Raw genomic sequence first — 20403 nt, 5'->3', positions numbered from 1 at the left:
AAATCTTCTGTCCGCCAATTACAGAGAACACAGGTATATCAGTGTCAGAGAATTAAGGCCAAAGACTTTAACAAGTTCCAGAATGCCTTGCTTAGTCTGCTTCTTCCCTAATTCTCCTTCTCAAGTCATACAGCTTGATTTCTCACTTGACCTCTATGTTCCATGCCTTCCTGACAGGAGGCATTGTAAAATACCACTTCCTCCTGCTAATCATCCCTAATCCTCCAGATTAGAAAGGTTTCATTAAAATGCTCTCAAAGGAAAGGAATCCCTTTTCTTCACAGGACTTGCCTCCATTTGTAATATTTAATTTATTGTGTCATAGTTATTTAATATCATATATGAATTTATTAATCCTTTGTCTTCCATATCATAATTTTATAAGGACCTGCACCTAATCTCTTTTTATTCACTATTATTTTGCCAGTACCTGACCAAATATCAGGCCCATGCTAGAAACTCAATAAACAGTTTATGAATGAGTGAATGAAGTTAAACCTTTCCAGAATATATAATGTCATTCAACAGTTGGACTTTTCAGATTATGCTTTGGATCATTTCTATCTTCAATGGTGTATACAAATCAAATGTTATTACTGTCTTTTTACTTAAAATTATTTGTGCCTACTACTTTATAAAGAAAATATCAGAATTTAATTTTTTTTTTTTATTTTCTGAGATCCTTGGTTCATCATAATATCTTTATAGTTCCAGGGATTAATCCTGACTCTCTACTAAGGGTATTCCCAGAATTAAAACAATTAAGTTTTTGAAAAGCTGATCAACGGAGGGAGAAAAGATTTAAGATTGTAAACAATTTCCCATGGAGATCAGAGCTATTATCCATCATTAATTGGTAAACAGAGTCAAAGTCATTCACATGTAAAACATTACTTCACAGTGAGCTCACAGGGACTGTTAACAGTCTTGGGAAAAAATTGTGGGGGAGGAAATAGAGCAGGGAAGAGAAGGAAGGGATTTAAGACCTTTAACCAAGAGTAATTGTGAATATTTTATGTGCTCTGAATTAATGTATTCGGGCTCTCTTTAAAGTGAAATTGCCACTTACTTTTTAGGAAAAAAATTCTATACTTCCGTGAAAAGTTGTGAAGGAAATCAAAATAGAATAAAAAATGTTTTTACTACCTTTATAAATCTAATATTACTTGGTTTTGATGTTCTTTGGTTATTACCGGAGTATAATCCTTTCACTCCACTATACAGTGATTAAATTACTTATTTTTCCTTTACTGAAAAAGAAATTCTTTTTTTTTGCTGGTAGGCTTTCTGAGATGTAAGAATTTTTGTATATAAATTGCAAAGCCACTCTCGGCTATCACAAGAACAAAAAGAAAGAAACCTGCAGAAGGGAGTTTTTATTCTCGTCAGTACAAAATAGAGAATTTCAGTACAGGAGGTAGTGAATTCATTCATTTATTTCTTCAATAGGCTCTGGAGTCCTGTGTCATGTTAGCTTTTTAAAAGAAAGATACTATGCATAATATAATTTTATAGGTATATAATTTATTTAAAATATTTGGGTTTCATTTTTTAAAAATTATTATTAGAGAAGTTGTAGGTTTATAATCATGAATGAAATAGAGCCCCATAAACCAATTAACCACCGACACCTTGCTTTGGTGTGGAGCGTTTGTCAATATTGATGAGAGAACAATTTTATAATCGTACTACTAATTATAGTCCTCGGTTTAACTTAGGGCTCATTGTATAGTACAGTTCCATGTATGTTTTTAAAAAAATTTATTCTGTTACCATATATACTATCTAACATTTCCTCTTTTAATAATATTCAGATGTATATTTCAGAGCTGCTAATTATGTTCAGAATGTTGTGCCACAGTCACCACTAATCCAATACCAAACCATTTCCATCACTCCAAACAGGAACCGTGTACATTTTAAGCCTGAACTTCCCATTCCCTATTACCACCCCAACCCATGGTAACCTCTATTCTAGATTCCTGCTCTATGAGTGTGCTTGTTCTAATTCTCTGTTTCAGAATACAGAGATGACACAATATTTTGTATCTGATACTGATCAAAAGTGGTGGGTTCTCTGCCCAAAGCACTCAAATGACTCATTCCTGAGACATCGGGATTTCAAAAAGAGAAAGCCTTTACTGGTAGGCACATAGCCAGAGACCAGATGGCCTATCAGCCTAAAAATCTGTCTCTCCGAACTGCAGTAACCCTGACAGTTTTATAGTGTTAAAAGATGGACATGTTTAAGATAATGTGCAAAATGGCTCAAGATGATGAGGTTAGAGATCTCATTTTTGAGCATGGGCACACTGATTACACGCTTAATCATAAATTATATGTAGGAAATGGCAACCTTAAATATGATGATGGGCCTGAGTTTTAGTATTCTAATGAGTACTAGATCATTTATAAGTTAAAGTCTAAGCTACTGCATGTTAGGTGGACCAACTTTTGGTAGATCCAGCTCTGTCTAGCAAGAGAGTTTGGAATTGGGGTGAGGTTATTTCTAGGCTAACTCAAGGCCCTTCATTAATAAACATTAAAAACTGTCTTTAGTGACCACAGACTCTAAAGTCGAAAAACTGGGTAAGAGGGTCCAAGTGAGGTCAATCACAAGGTTTTTACGATCACAAGATAAAGGCTATATAGTTATACAATCATTATCAGAGATCAAGACAGCTGGATTACAGATCAGAAAATTCAGGTCTTTCTCTCAGGCTATTTTGAATATAGCAAAAAGTAAAAAGAAATATCTATATAATGTTTCAGCATCACAAGCATTTTAAATCCTAACTGCTTGGTTACATGTCTGGCTTATTTCACTCAACATGATGTCTTTGAGGTTCCTCCATATTGTCCTATATTTTAGGACTTCATTTGTTTTTAAGGCTGAATAATACTCCATTGAATGTATATACCACATTTTATTTATCCATTCATTGTTGATGAACACTTGGTTACTCCTATCTTTTGGCAGTTACAAATAATGCTGCTCTTGGGTTTCATATCTAATATCTATTCCTTACTAATATTTTAAATAAACTTTAAATGCTTCTTATGGATGTTGCCTTAGGTATTTATTAAGGCATTTGGAGGCGAAAAAGAAAAAAAAACACTATAACTGAAAAACAGAATCCAAAAAATAAGTGTTCTTATTTTATAAGCAAATATCAAAATAGCATTATATTGCAAACAGAGTAATACCTTGTTGCATGTATACCTGAAGTAAATTAATGGGGAAAAGGCTCATTCTTTTTTCAGTCTGGCATTTTTAATATTTAATATATTTGCATTAAAATATGTCTTGTATATAATAAATTTTTTTTCAACAGAACCTTAAAAATATGGCCCCATACCCTTAATTTACAGATTAAAAAAAAAAAACAAAACTAAGACTACCAAAAGATAAATGGTTCTGCTCAAATTATACAGGACTTACTTAGTGACTCAAACCAAGACAAAACGGAGGTGGGAACACTAGTAAATGGTAGGTACACTCACCATATTGTTGCTAGAGCCAGCCTCCATTCCATTTCCTCTGTGATCTCCAGGTCTGGTTTAAATCAGAACCTTAGGTTTATTCATACTTTATCTAATGCTATCTGAATTTTAAAAAGATACTGTTTTACTTAAATATGTGCTTATTGTTAAAGAAAGTTTTAATGTCAAAGCAGTGTATAAGTATATTGCATTGTATTTCAGTTTTTGCTTTATGGCCAGAGACCTTTCATTCTTTTATTTTTAGATTCAGGTTTTTTTCTCTCAAATCATCAAATTAATGTCTGTATGGACTCGTGGATTAATAGGCAAAAATATACTACTAAAGATTTCAATCTGTGCTACTCAAAAATTGAAAGATATAGTTCAAATGAAAATTTTCACTGTTATTTTGAATGGCATGATATTATTATTGCCTATCTTTTTTGTTATTTTCTTTAAAAGCAATAGAAGACACTTCCTTTAAATAGTTTAAATGTTTTTCTTTATTTTACAAATGGATGAAACTATCTTAACTAGTCTTTTACTTAATCTAAATAAACATACATTTTGCAGTTATCAGACTTTAAGAAGCATTAAGACAATGTTAATTCTTATAAATATGGGCAATAGATAATCATTTCATTCATTCCTTAAAAAAATCTTAGTGACAGTTAATACATATCAGGCAACGTTCTGAGGACCTAAAGGTTAGTAAGACAATGCCTTTTCATGCCCTTAACTGTTTACATTTAGTGGGGAAGTTAAAAAACAACAACCAAACAGATCTAATTTAGTATAGTGTGATAACACGCTGTTAAAGGATGTCTAAAGAAGGAGCATTAAGCCTATCTGTGGTATAGGTAGACATGGGATGGGGAACTAAAGAAACAAATAATTCAGAGAGGGTTTGGGGGATGATGAAAGGTCCTGAAAATTAGATCCTTCACACAATATTATTAACATTGTAGAAAATAGTTCTATTTTTCCAAAACTCTGCTCTTCATATATCTGAATAAAGATTTCCCAATGACAGTTAACTTGTGTATATAAGGATGTTGATCCCATCACTCTTTCCTTGAGTAGGAAATAAATCAGGAAAGGCTGTCCATCTGTCTTCCAGTTCTAGCTCCCTTCCCTTTCTCCCACCCCTTTTCTCTCTCTCTCATACAAACAGCAACATACATATACATATACATACATATATATATACACACATACAACAAAAGGCGATAAAGCTACTTTTAAAAATCTTATCAGTTGCTTATTTTAAGTACACAGCAATAAATACAAGCAATGATTAGTAAAAAAGACCATAGATAAATAAAGCTTAATAGATGATTAGAAAGACAGACAGATAGATAGATAGATAGATAGAGATAGAGAGATAAATAGAATACAGTCAGATAGATGAAGTTTAGATCCTCCAAAATTCCTCTCCACCTCTTTTCAGTAGAAAATTTAATTCTGAATTGAATATTCTGTACATCTTTACTATTTAACACAATTCATTTACAACTTAAAAATTACATGTTTTCTTACAAATGATATTCATAAAATACCAAAATCTAAACAAAAATATATGCAGTTTTACAGAACAAGAAATTACTTAAATCATTCTTGAGCTTAAAAAATCAGTTTAGATAATAAACTAGTATTTTTGTTTCTCTGCCACACAGAAACATACCAACTATTTTTCTTTTCCATGGGGGGAGTGGGAGCCATGGTTAGGGTATCAAGTTTTGATAAATCCATTATACTAATAAGGTGATCAAGAGCTACTCCTTCACAGCTCTATATTAGTATCATTTCATATTAAAAGATAGAATGTTAGACTGTCCAAAATAATTAAAACAAGTACATATATACACACCTGTACACACACCTGCCCATAGATGCATGATTTAAATAGCCCAAGTAGGAGGATTTTGATGAGAGCGAAATCTCTTGAAATTCTTTCGCCAGCTTTAGCATCCTAGTAGCTCTCAGGAAAACAGCAGCCTTTCCTCAATACTACCAAACTTTCTCCCAAGTTTAACTCCTGTGGGCTTTTCTTTCTTTCTTCTACACCATTCACTTGTATTCTTTTACTCAACTATAACAATTCCCGCTATTTCCAGGTAATGTATCTGACACGTTCACTTTTACTAGTTTTCTTCTCTCCCAAGAATTGGTCATGCTAACAAATGCCAAGAATTAATAAATGGAGAATTCTCCTTAGAGTTTGTTTTTGTGACAAAGCATAAAATACCTCAACTCTTTAAGAATACTCTTCTTGGTATCTAAAGTACGGTGAGACTTAGTGTTAGTGATTGGTCATGCTAACAAATGCCAAGAATTAATAAATGGAGAATTCTCCTTAGAGTTTGTTTTTGTGACAAAGCATAAAATACCTCAACTCTTTAAGAATACTCTTCTTGGTATCTAAAGTACGGTGAGACTTAGTGTTAGTGTTTACCACCACTTCTGGAGCAGAGAAGTAATATTTAAAACAAAAAAAAGACACCACCCAGCAGAGAAATGGTCAGCAGCAGTAGGTACACAGAGCAAAACAGTTTTGATAAGAAGTGAAATTTGGAGACTGTGTCCATTCTCACTCACCCTTAGGTGTTATTGCTGACAAAGCCCTCCTTTGCAGAAAGCTGGGAAAGCTGGCATTTTAAAATACTCACATATAAATCTTGCAGCTGGAGCAAATTAAAGCAAACCCTTTTCTGATCCTGCGAAGAGAGAGACCATCACATATTGCGCAATTTTCACTTCTCAGATACTGTGGTTGGTGATTTATATAAGTTGTTTAATCCCCACAATATACCTGTAATACATGTATTGTCTCCATCTTACTGGGGTAAAGTATTTGTAGGAGTACAGGCTAGTATCTAAACCCAGAGCTGTCTCATTCAAAAAACTTGTTCTCAACCTTGCATCTTGCTTTCTCCTGTTTTCCTGTCTTTTTTTTTTCTTTTTCCACTTCAAGTCTCCTACTGTTGTTATTTTTTTTAATTGTTGTTATCTGCTGCCAAAGGTAGTGTATCATCCAGATAACTATTGACTCCTGCCCCAGAAAGCCACATGTGATTTTTACAGCCATAGACTCCACTAAAACATCCATCAGGATGTGTTTATCTTTTATTTACTCTCATGATCTCCTCTCTTTTTTCCCCTCTCTTGAGATTGCCATTGTTATCGCTGTTCAGAAATATTTTTGGTGAGGAAACACTCCTCACTGGAAAGACAGACACACATAGTACTGTAAACGAAACTGCAGTTTGAGAAACGTGTCCCAACAATGCATGGGATTAGTTTTGGAATGACCTTGACAGACTTCAGAATCTTATAGTCGTTTTCTCTTCCACCAAAAAACATGGATTTATTAGGTACCAGGAACCATTCTATGCGATGTTTTAGATTATTTTCTTTTAGCTTAATTTTTACAAAAAAAGAAACAAGAAAAAAGTTCTATTTCCTGTAGTGTTTTTTTCTCTTTATTAGAAAAAAAAAGCCTACCTTGGGGGACAGATTTTCTACTTCATGTCTTCATTAAAATGGTGACTACTTCTGGAAGCTACTGCTTCTTTTGTTTCATCAAGGTATTTTGCATTTTGATAAAAATGCACTGCTTTACAGATTAAATCAGGGAGAGATCCGGTAGGTTGGAAGAGTGTTTTATTATTGCTAACGTCTGTTATGCCATGTCAAGCTTGACAGAGCATTTCTTTAACACATCCTGGTCCAGTTAAGACTGAGAATCAGAAAAAGTGCTTGGCACAACAATTTAGCAGGAAAGAACGCTATTTTAAAAGTCTTTTGGGAACATGTTTTTGAAACAGGAAAAAACATACAATTGAGTTGATAATAGCACTCTGTAAAGGTTAGACCCACTGAAATGGATTTGCCATCTTTTTTTCACAGGGAACGTGTTGTTCTTAAATGGCAATTCTCACTTAAGCACAGTTTAATTCAGCAAGGAGCGTCTTCCTGTGCAACTCCTTTTGCACTGGATATCTATTTTTAAATCACAACCCAGACTTAGTCACAGGAGTACATAATTTAAAATAAGCTGTGTTGTGTAAGTGCAAAAGTATTAATGCAGTTCACAGTGTGCACTGTGGGACTGTGTGCTAACCAATGCCTCCCCATGTCCCATATCCAGGTTTCCACTCATTATTCACAAAAAGAATCTTGAGTTTTGCACAGGTCTTTACTTTCACCTTTAATTACACAAGCTTTGCTCACTTCTGTACACTACCTTCTGTCTTCTGCCAGTATAAATTCTTAATTACTTTGAATCCCTTCAACACTGAAGTTTTGAAATATACTCAATTCATGTGCACTTCTCTTAGAATACAATTTCTATTTTCCTGTCTCTATGGCTCTTACACTAACTTTTCACATTCTTATAGATCAGAACTTCTTAATATCGCTGCCTTTTAACATTCTGCATCCCAATTATTACTTTTCCAACAGAATTAGAATTACTGTTTCTAGCCCACATGATTACTTGCTTGCTTCACTGCAGTAGCCTTCTAGTTTTATCTCTTCATAAATGCCTTTGCCTTTTGAATTCATCCTTCTGTTTTTGTTTTTTTTTTTTTTTCTTTTTCTTTTTCTTTTGTATGCTGTATGGCAGGGGTCACATTTTATTCTTTTTCCATGTGAGTATCCCCTTATCGCAGCACCATTTGTTGCATTTTTTGTTTGTTTGCTTGTTTGGGAAGTGCATGGACCGGGAATCAAGCCCTGGTCTCCTGCATGGCAGACAAGAATTCTGCCACTGAACTACCCTTGCACCCCTGCATCCTTCTGCTTTCTAAAATAATAATGTTGTCATATTGCTCTAATAGGTAGTCTCCCTACAATTATGATCCACATTTTTGCAGGAGGATTAGCAAATACTTGAAATACATGTTATCCCTTAGCAGTATGGTGCCCCTGTCTCTTTCACACACGACATTTGTTGGGAGACAGTAATGTTCACGTTGTGAAACTAAACACAATGACCAGAAAGTCTGCCAGAGCAGGCCATGGATGTCAACTCGGGTTACACTTTCTCACCAGGCCTAGATTATAACTTTAAAACTGCTCAGGACAGGAGTCCTGGTTACCATCACCAGTCAATCAGAGAGGACATTCAAGATGAAAATATCCTAGAGCATTGAATCTAAACTACTCAATATGATAGAAGAGACCACTTCTAATTTGTTTACCTGTTTGCTTGGCTAGCTCTATCTCTCATATACCCTGCATCCCTCAAACACCTAGCACTTGCAAATTACTGATATTTCAAACTCTGTTTATGTGTCACATTGTCTTTATAGATATGTCCTTCTCTCATTTCCTCTATGTTTCTATCTCTTCCTGTCTCACATACGTACTCATACCAACAGCCCCACATGAAAGTGGTCATTTTCCCTGATCAGATTGACACTAAAAATATTTATTGACTACATATGATACTTTATTATCCATATTTGTACATGCAGGCCATCCCCTACAAGATTCTGAATATCTCTGAGAACAGAAATTGTAGCATTTTGGGATCAATGGTACTTAATATAGCTTTTGAAACATATTAGATCCTAATTAAATATATATGTCTGAATGAATAATAAATGAACAAAAAATTTAAGAATATTGATTGAATTATGTTCCAATGGTTATATGAAATAAAGAGGCTGCAGAGGAATAAATTTCAGTATTAATTTTGCTTTTTTTATAAAATAATGGAAAATAAACTCAATATCATATAAAAGCATGCATTTACCTAAGACCAACACATTACTTTTTCTTTCCTTCCTTCCTTCTTCCCTTCCTCCCTCATCTTCTCTTTTCCTTCATTTCTTCCTTCCATTATTCCTTTACTTTTCTTTTACCAAGTAATACCTCCATAGAATGGAAATAGTTGGGATGCAAGCACTTTTAACTACATAAATTCTATGGGCTGAAATTCTATATCTAAGAAGACATATTAAAGTCCTAACTTCTGTCTTGTGAATGTGACCTTATTTGGAAATTGGGTCTTTGACGATGTTACTAGTTCTTTCTTCCTAACATTTTTATATGGTGTTTCTTTGTCATTGCTATTGTTTATAATATTACAAATAAAATATTTTACAAATGTAATAAAAATCATACATTTTTTAATATGTCTCCAGTTTTCCGCTCTTATAAAAAATGAAACTGAAGGCCATGGAAATGTAAAGAGAAAACAAACACTAAAAGGAGAAAAAGATTGTAGATCCCATCTAAACCTAAAGGAAATTTTGTAATTATATAACTAGACCTTTTGCCTTAACTCTGTACAATGGTTATTTATTATAAACTAAAATTTATTTCTCAAAGAAATTAAACTATTTTCACCCAAGACCTGAAAATTAGGTGTTGAAAGTAAATTTCAAAGAAAACTTACTCTGCCTTACAAAGCAAAACAATTGCAAACGTTTAAAATAGAATTAATATTTTTATGGTTGAACATGCATCAAATTGAAGGAACAACTTCCTATCCATGGGTTGCTGTTCAAGTCAGGCAAGTTTTTTAGTCAGTGTGTTTTATTTTACAATGTGAACTTTATTGTCTTCCAACACATGAGTGCAAGAGAGACAGAGAGAGAGAGAGTTGAGAGGAAATTAGATATTCTGCTCAGACTAACTCTTCTCTTAGGTGAACATGTATTTTCTGCATTATTTAAAAAGCTTTACTAAGATATAAATTATATCATAAAGTTCACCCATTTAAAGCATACATAGAGTGATTTCAGTTCATTCATAAAGTTGTGCAACCATCACCACAATCTATTTTCTGAACATTTCATCACCCTAAAAGGGATCCCTGAAAAGATTAACAGTTACTTTCTATCTCTACCTTATCTCAGCCCTAGGCAATCACTAAAATACTCTGTCTCTATAGATTTACCAATTCTGGACATTATAAATGGAATCATCCAATATGTGATCTTTTGTGACTGGCTTCTTTCACATAGCAAAATGTTTCCAAGGTTTATTCATGTTGTGGCATGTACTGATACTCCATTCCTTTATATAGCTGAATAATATTCCATGGTGTAGAAATGCCACTATCTGTTTATCCATTCATCAGTTTTTGGGCATTTGGGATGCTTCTACATTTTGTCTACTAAGAAAAATGCTGCTATAAACATTCATGTACAAGTTTTAGTGTGCACATATATTTTCATTTCTTTTGGTTAAATGTCCAGGACTGGAATTGCTGGGCCATATGGTAACTCTTCTGTCTAGTTTTTCATAGTGGTTGCACCATTTTACATTGCCATCAGCAATCAAAATCACAATTTCTCCACATCCTCTCATATATTTATTATCTGTCTTTTTGTTGTTGTTCTATCTATCCTCTAGGGTGTGAAGTGATATTTCATAGTGATTTTGAATTACATCTCCCTGATGACTAATGATGTTAATTATCTTTTTATGCATGCCTACTGATCATTCTGTTACACCAGAGTTCCCCAAAATGTATGGAGAAATGTTTTGGTCACAAGAGAAAAATCTCCAAATCACACCACTCTAGGCAAAAAATGTAACTTAATGATTGCATTGGTAAGGAATTTCAGAATTGCAGTTGACTCCAAGTATGGCCAGATTCAAAGGGCTTTTAATAATGTCACAGGATTTATTCCTTCTCCTCAGTGCTCAGCTGACTGCCTCTGCATGGCTCCACTATTTTGAAATAGGATTTCAATACGTGATAGGAAAGATGAATGAGGATAACCCAGTCAATAGATAATCGAGAACTACTTACTTTGCAAACCCAGCAGAAAGATAAAATCTTCCGATAGCACTTATAGAAATGTCCCAGCAAGAATACTGATGGTGTTGCTTGGACTATGTGCCAATGACTAAGGAAACCCAAATCAGTGTATTGTGCTGGTCTGACCAGATTTCAGTCAATCCTATGTTGGTGAACAGGAAGGCAGCCTCACTTGAATCAGAGAAAAGTCTCTAGAAAAAAGGGGAGTTTATTTTACCAGAAGAAAGAAAGAAATGTGTGCTAGACATATAGAATTAACACAGTCCAATTACACTCAAATGCTGACAAAGGTTAGTAGATGCTATATGAATTTTATTTTGAGAAATATTAGAAAGCTCTGTTTAACAAGAATGTCATAACTTTGATGATGGTCTACTGCAATTTAAATGAAAATTCAAGGAGAACTATAGTTTTTAAAATTTTTTTGTTGCTGGAAAAAGCACGTTTTCACATAGACGTTGACTTGACTTTGTGAAAGGGAACTAGGTATAAATCATCATCCAGAAAGCTGGAATGTTGTGTTTTGTTTCTGTGCTCTTTGAACAATTAATTCTTTCCATATTAGCTCTCCTGGAGGGAGACTGTTCCATGAAGTTGAAAGCATTTTTTTTTTCAGGTTTCCTCCTACCTTTTATTAATTGGGCTGAGATTTGGCCACTTGCCTCCTTCAAATAATAAAAAAAGTGACCCATATCACCGGAAAATGGCTAATTATGCCCACAATGGGAAAATTATCCCCATAAATAACTACTTCAGATTGTAAAATAGTCCCAAATTTAATCACAAAATAATCTCTCTTTAATAGTTATTCAAACTGGAATGTTCACTAGATAAGCGACTGTAGAGTCATTTTTTTTCTAGTACAATGTTAATAAAGGTTATTATAATCAACTACACAATGTGTACAGAAATTTAGCTAGAGTTTGGTTTATATAGACTTGGTATTAGTAAAGGTGAAGTTATATTGACTGTATCAAGAAATATACCTGAAACCATTGAATTTATTTTATATTTATATCACTGACTTAAGTGGCAAAATAAAAAAGCAATTATATTATTTCTGCAGTTGATAATAAACTCAAGATGGAGATGTACATGACCTTGAAGTGCAAGGTTAATTTTCACTTATAAAGCTATTGAAATTTTGGCAAATAAAACATGTATAAGTTTACTTATATTTCTGAAAGTTTAATCCGATATACTAACAATAGCTAACATATTGAGTATTTTCACAATAGCCTTCTAATTAAGGAATTTGTAGATGAGAAAACAAGGCTTATAGAAGTTGTTTAATTTGATAGTGTGTAACTGAGGTAGTTTTTAAAACTAGGAAATATAACTTGTATATGTAACCAGTACAACTACTGCCTCTACTTGTCGAAAGTATCATGCGTTATTCCTCTATTATACTAGTTATTAAGTAGTGGTTGGATGTTACTTCTTTAATTTCAAGTTCTGAAAAAAGAAAACAAATGTGTCGTTAAGATATGGGACAATACTAACAATAGATGTATCATAGTCATTATATGTAAATCTGTGTGTCTCTTCAAAAATAAAATATTTTCTGGGGGGTTTATAGGAGTCCTTTATAACTTTTTAAAATGTGTTATTAAATGTGATTTTATATACTAGGTTCACCATAGAATTTTGTTGAATTAATATAGTAATTTCTCTTATTATTGCATTGACTAAACTGCTGAGTTTATGTATTGTGAGCCATTTCCTAGCATGCTCGATAGTTTCCCCATCACTCTGTATTTTCTAAAAACAAATAACAGTCATTTTTTTTCTGTTAAATGAAAAAAAAAAGGTTAATACCCAATGTATTAAAAATACAGAAATTGTTAGTTTCCAAGTCCTGGAAATGTTAGGGCTATTCCAACAATGGTGGCAATAAGTTCATCTTGGGTTAGATGGATTTATCAAATTCCATTTTGAAGGAGTCTGGCAAGGGGGCTCATGGAGAAGTATGCTTGCTTTTTCAATGTGGACTTTCTGGAATGGAGAAGAGAGAACTAGACTTTTCCCAAATGGCATTTGAAAAGTAAGAATAGCTCTCAAAAGGAGGTAGGATAGGAAGAGGTGGAATCAAGATAAATGACTCAATTTTTGGTTTAGATACTTTTCCCCTAAATTTCCGTTTAGCAAAACAAAAGTCATCTAGCCAAATGGTCTGTTTTCACTCTCTTAAACACAAACTCCTTTGGGCTATTCGTAGTAGGAGACCCAGAGAAAAATCTTCCAAAGCCAGGAAAAACAGTGTCAGGAGAGACTTTTTTCAAGGTTATTTTGTTTTAGGTTCCTCTTAACAAAAACGCTTCTTATATACTAGTCATTTTTTTTCTTTTAATTAAATTTGGAACTCACACACAGGCTTATCTTACTCTCTCATTTTACGAATGAGAAACTTTGGAAGGCATGTAAATTGCCCAAACGCAGTGAATGAAGAGTTTAGGAGTAAGGATCAGGATTTCAACTTTCTGTCTCAAATGCTGATGGAATCATTCCTCTTTACAATCTCATGAGTGAGTCTTATGGATTTTAAGATAAGAAGGAATGACTGGTCAGGTGGGAAGCAGAATTCAGTTCCTTGTGGTTGTGGGACTGAGGTCACATTTCCTTGCTGGCTCTCAGCTGGGGGCCACTTCCAGCTCCTAGAAGCGTCTCTCTGGTCTTGGCACATAGCCTTCTGCATCGCAGAGCCACAATGACTCCTAATGTTGCCTTCTCTTCTGTCATAGCTCTCTGACTGACTTTTCTGCTTTCCTCTTCTATTCTTAAGGGTTTAAGTAATCAGATTAAACCTACCTGGATAATCCAAAATTATCTCCCTATTTTATGGTCTGTAATCTTACTAATATCTGCCAATCACAGATTCTGGGGGCTGGGGCAGGGAAATAATTGGGGACCCATTATTCTGCCTACCACAGGACTCTTCTGTCAATACTAGAGGTTTACATCCGATGTTTTAGCCCTGTATATTAGAATCACTTGGGAAACAGAAAAAAAGAAAAAGATGAATTGAATCAGAATTTCTTAGAGGGTAATATGGGCAATCGTTTCATTTTCTAGTTTTTTATTTAAGAGTATCAAAAAACTATAATGTGTTTGGGAGGGTTAAGAACGCCTAAAAGCACCAACTTTCTTCAACTTCATTAAATTCCTTTTGTAGGTAATGCATTCAGGAAACATGTTCTGTTGCTCCATTATGACAGTCACTCTGCTAGGGTTTGGATTCACACAGACTATGCTACCTTCTCTATTCTTCCTGTGCTTACAGGAAGAATGGTACTAACAGATATGTAAAGAAATGATTACAACATTACATGATACATTTTAAAATAGGCATCTGAATAATGTTCTCTGTGAGTTAAGAGACATGATAAGTGTGCCTGGGAATATGCAGAATAGTTTTCTTCATTTATATTTTATAATCCATTCTAGAATAGTCTGCCCAGTATCCAGAGACAGAACTGTAAGTGTGCCCAGTGTTTGGTATGGTCCAGTGGGGATGATGTGTTTATACTGTGCTTTCCAATGTTTAACTGGCAAGAAATTTCCTTGGGCACTTACTAAAAATGCATATTCCCAGTTTCTACTCCCAAAGATTCTGATTCAGAGGATATGGGACCTGGAAGGGCTAAGATTTTCAGCAAATTGTGGTGATGATTTTGATCTTTCAGAACACTAGCTGATGTTATGCCAGTGATTCTACCAGATTCTTGTTTATACAATAGCTTAAAAATAATGTGAACCCAAACAACACTGTGAAAAAGGACCTATATTTTGAGTTTCTTACTCAGTAACAGAACTGCAGTAAAGAGAAGCTTCTTATTTATAATTATGTATTTTGGTTTTCTTACTACTTAAAAGGAATATTTCAGGCCAAGATGGGAGTGAGTACTTAAACCTTACACTGGCATTTCTTACTCAAAGAGTCCATTGGAAGTAAAGACAGTGAGTAACATGCTAGAATAATTCTGACACAAAGACTTACATTTTACCAAAAATAAAACTGCAATGAATAAAAGGTAACTAGGCTACTGCATATTGACATTTTTCTCAGTGATATAATCTATTCTATATAGTACAGAATGATGGATAGAAGTTTGAATGTGTCATACAGCTGTGGAACACTGGGATCAAAGAAGAGTGTTTATGCCTTGTTCTAACTTAGGAGAAGTGTAGCTCATTACTTACTCATTGCTTAATATGCCGTAAGTAATGGAAGGTTAATACAAAATAGGAAGTACCTTAGCTTTGCTCACACAAAAGTTGAGGATACTTAGTGGCAAGTGATATGTGTGGGAAATGTGTCTGTTCGCCAACTTTATAGTGACTGGATAAATAAATGGAGAAAAGAATATGGCTTAGGGCCTGTAAAAATCTGAGTTATTTTGGAAAGGGTGTAGTAGAAGATGAAAGTTTTTTTTTTCCTTAATCTTGGAGTGAGCATACATTTTATATTATGATGAGGGAAATAAGTTGAAAATAAGAATTATTATAAAGAAAAATAAATTCATTTATAGAGATAAAAATTTGGGAGAATAAGAAGCACGTTTATAAGACATTGGTATGCATTTACAAGATATATATGTAGATGTATATAGTTTTCTGATTTAAAAGTTAGTATTGGCTAAATCACACTGATTTACAATTTTTTGGTGGAATAAAACATGTTTTTATTCTGTAGTAAAACAAAAATTTGCTCTCTTAGAATGTATGGACTTGGAAATACAGATCTATGAAAAACTGTCATGTAGGGTGGTTCTAAAGTGATTTTAGGAAATGAAATCATAAAGTTTAAACAAAGCCCTGTATAACTAGGCAGTTATTTTTCTAAAAGTATTTGAAATCCTAAGACTTTAGCCTTCATTTTTGGAAGTCCTTTCAGTGATTAAATAAATCATTATAATTTTAACAGTGGGGATTTTTGTGGTCAACAATCATGTAGAATATTTAGAAACAAGCTATTTTTATTTTATTTGTACAGCAAAGAATATTATCTTTTCTCTAGTAGTAGAATCAAATCTTCCTCCTTGTTCAATTTTGGGAAGAGAACATAAAATAATACTTATAGGATCCAAAAGGCTAACAGAAAGGGAAAATACCTGTAACTATTACTAATACCACTGTGATTGCAAGTTCACCAAACAATACAAATTACAGCCTTCTTAGTTCTGCAGAAATCTTTTTCCCACAGAACAAAACCAAGCACACTTGGAAAAATCCATTGGCAGACCTAGTCACTTAATGACCTCCTTTCATTATTTGCTTAGTCTCTCCCAGAATTGAATGGGAACTACATATTTTACGAGGGAATATGTAGCTCAATAATTTAAAAAAGATCTGAAGTAGATTTATAATAAATTGTTTAATGGCTTTGGTCAATTAATATCAAGTATATTTTAGCAAATATGAATTTGGAGTAAACTAAATATAGAAGAGGGACCCACGTATTTAATAAGCCAATTATTGAATTGCGTGAAGAACCAATGAACTAAACTGATGATGACAATTAAACATACTTCTCCTGAGAATAATCTTGCTATTTCACTATCAATACCAAACTCAGTCCAAGTTGACCTTCACATGTATATGCAATGGCATTATCCAAATACCCAGTACTGCCACCACCATTAGTAACTTAAGAACACTTGGTAAAAAGTATAATTCTTCCCTAAATATTGTTCACTCTGTGTGTCTACTGACAGAAAAGTTCTGATAGTTCCTTGGTAGAGTAGATGCATCAAATGAATTGAAGCAGTACATAAGAAGGACATTGTTCAGATCTTATGGAAGGTACAGGTATCCACCATATTGCTTGAAAGACTATCATCCAATTTGGTAAACCCAGGAGCCATAGATCTGTACCTTGATCAGGAATGTCACAAATGCACACAAAGAAACATACAACCTTGTTTCTAGTAGCACATTGTCCAGATCACGAGGGAATGGGGTGAAGAAAGAAAGTTATATAAGTGGAATTACTGGCACTGATACGTATTTTGTGAATAGAATATAAAGTCCTCTAAAATTATTGGTGCCAGGCTGATTTAGTGACCACTAAGATATTTCACTAAAATACTTTTTGGAACTCTGATTTTCAAGTTTATTAGATAAGCAGCAAAAATATCTACTAGTCTCGAGTGAAATATTTTTCAAATATGTTGGGTTTGGGAATATTCCACAGAAGTTTTTTTTAGCACTTTCTCCTTTAATTTTTAAGCCCATGTATGTGTGTGTGTATATATATATATATGTATGTGTGTGGGTGTGTATGTATTACTTTATCCTGACTCATGTATAAACCATCAAAATATTGCTTTGTAAAATCTATCTGATTTCCAAAGTATAATGCCCCTTTAACATTCTTATTTGGATATTTAATACAGAAAACTAAGAACTACCAACATTTTAAATTCGGCTTAACCTTTATTCCTTTAAAATTCAATACACTAAGTATTATTATTTCAACATCCAAACAATCAAAAAACTGGAATAACTGAAATAGTTTCCAGACTTATTTTTGTAAGACAGTAAATATACTTGGAGAAGTTTTTTTCCAATTTTTCTAATAGAGAAAACAATAATTAATTAATATTTATGATTAGCATTCATGATTGTGACTTTAGGGTCCTAAAATAGTTTGTCAAGTCATTTTTTTCTCATTTATTTATTCATTCTTTTATATAGCAAGCATTCATTAACTGCCAGTCAAAAAGCATGCAAAGATCTATCATATGTGGTTTCTGCCTCTGAGAAACAGCATCAGCAAATTAAATACATACATATAAATAAGAATAGTAATACATCCCAATAACTGATTAAAGATAGCTCTTCAGATGAAGATTAAACTATAGTTTAATTTAAAAAATATTTTCTAGTGTTCTTTTTCTTTGAAATTTACTTACATGAAATTTTCAGTTAGATTACCCAGTTTCTCAACCACCCTAAATAAATTAAAATTATGGTCAATAAGTTTCTTCATCTAACAGAAAACAACAAATATTTGTATCAAAATTATAACTAAATATTACAATAAATATATCTGAAAAGTGTTGATAAACTTAACTGGTTGGGAATATTTGTGTAACTTTTCTATATATTTAGGATTAAATTTGTCAAGCCTTCCACATTAATATGTAACTATCTGGCTCCATTCTTTACACTGAGAGACTAACTAATAATTATTAAAGAAGTTAAAGAAAATTTATAAGAAAATATATTTGTAACAAATAGAAACACAGTAGCTGATTAGAAAGGGACATTAATTCTATGTTAATTGATCATTTATTCAGTATTTTATCTCATTTCTTCAGCAAAAATATCTGGAGCATTCACTTTGTGCCAGGTACTATGTTAAATACAAATAATTAGTGATTTGCAAAATAAACTTTGTCTATTTAAGATGGTTAATACAAAAAACAAATTACCATTGCACCTTTAGGGATGGTTTAAATAATACAGGGATTAAATGCTGCAGTTCTGCAAAATGAATGTGATATTGTTTAAAGTAATTCATTCAAAATAAAATAAAATTTTTCTCTGCATACATAAATAAGTGCTTTTGCAAACAGACTCTACAGAGTACATTTTTATTCCAATCTCACAAATAAAAACAGATAAATCGGTGCCCCATCAGATTGTCTTATGTATGAAAGAGAATTTTGCTGAGCACATACCATAAGTTAGAAAATGTTCAGAGCTCCTTGACACATTTAAAATCATTTAGTCATCATGAACACCTGTAGATTGTGCCATTCCATTCCCTAGTTCCACAGGTATGAAACATGCTTCTAAGAGAGGAATCTGATGAATTTTAAATTGCTTTAATTTCTCATTCTCTAATACAAAATCAGAATAAATTACTGATATGATATAGAGAGTTTTAGAATTATACTGTTATAACTATTTTCAAATCTTACTTAAAAACACACGTGTAAAAACTAAAAAGCTTCCTTTCCCTCTTTCTAATCATAGGGGGTGATAACTAAAAGTCCACTGAGAAGATTAGAAAACAATTTTTTTAAGGCAGTATGTTCTAGAATGAATCTTAACTATATGAATAAAGATAATTAAGGTAAATATTATTATATTCACTCAAATTACATTTCCCTAAAATGTCTGAGAAAGATATTTAAGGATTCCTTTGAAAAAAAAGGAAAAAAGTAAGTATTTCTAAAACTAAAAAAATTTCTGTGAGAACAATACAATCACTTCTAAAATCACTTAACCGGGGGTGCAACGGTTGTTCAGTGGTAGAATTCTCACCAGCCATGCGGAAGACCTGGGTTTGATTCCCAGCCCATGCACTCCCCCCAAAACAAACAAAAAACAAAAACAAAACCAAAATTCAACAAATGGTGCTGCAATAATGGGATACTCACATGGTGAAAGAATGAAATGTGACCCTGCCATACAGCATCCAAAAAAAGAAATTACTTAATCATAGAAAATATATGCATTTCCAGACCAAGTTTGTCATCTATATATCTGTAATTCATATTGAAATGTTAAATGCAATAAATTTGCAATATATTGTAATTCAAATATATTGTAGGCTGAACACAGTTTTAAAAATTGGAGTGGCTTAATAAAAATCTCATTTGGTAGGAGTTTTCAATTTATTGAAGTTTCCAATTTACCATGGAAATAATTGGCTCATTAAAATAATATTAAATTATTGCAACCTCGATCAATATTTCAGGTCATGACCCTTGGATTTAAGAAATTCTTTAAGACAATGTCAGATATGATCCAAGAGAAAATGTGATTTGAGTCTGGAGACAATTGCGCATGTAAGTATTGGAAAATTAGATTTTTCATACAAAATGTAATATGAAATAAAATTTCAACTCATTAATTACTGAATTGCAGAAACTTTGATTCATTGTTTTTCTTCTATTATTTTTGTTGTATTTAAAATACAATGCCTCCTGGTTTTTGGTTATATTTTTCTTAAGATCATCTAATAAGAAAAAACACCTATAGCTGCTAGAAGAGAAATTTTTCCAGAAGATTGCTGCAATTGAAAAGGAAAACTGCTTCCAGGTGAGTCACCAGTGACGGCAAGGTATGGCATAGATTCTATGTGCTCTAATTGTATGTGATAATAAAAAACAATAAACAGAACATAC

At 33.0% G+C, this 20403-nt stretch overlaps 1 protein-coding gene across 2 annotated transcripts in view; it reads left to right on the top strand.

Moving 5' to 3' along the window:
* The window catches only part of CALCRL (calcitonin receptor like receptor), a 103858-nt gene that overhangs the window by 36891 nt on the left and 46564 nt on the right, over positions 1–20403 (top strand). For both annotated transcript variants that reach the window (XM_077154389.1, XM_077154388.1), the window contains 2 exons: positions 19974–20064; positions 20230–20317. The gene's annotated coding sequence lies outside the window, so the exon portion shown is untranslated. The remainder of the gene's footprint in view (positions 1–19973; positions 20065–20229; positions 20318–20403) is intronic.

The sequence above is a fragment of the Tamandua tetradactyla genome, chromosome 3 (assembly GCF_023851605.1).
Source record: "Tamandua tetradactyla isolate mTamTet1 chromosome 3, mTamTet1.pri, whole genome shotgun sequence".
Classification (NCBI taxonomy): domain Eukaryota; kingdom Metazoa; phylum Chordata; class Mammalia; order Pilosa; family Myrmecophagidae; genus Tamandua; species Tamandua tetradactyla.
This window is presented reverse-complemented; position numbering and strand designations above follow the sequence as displayed.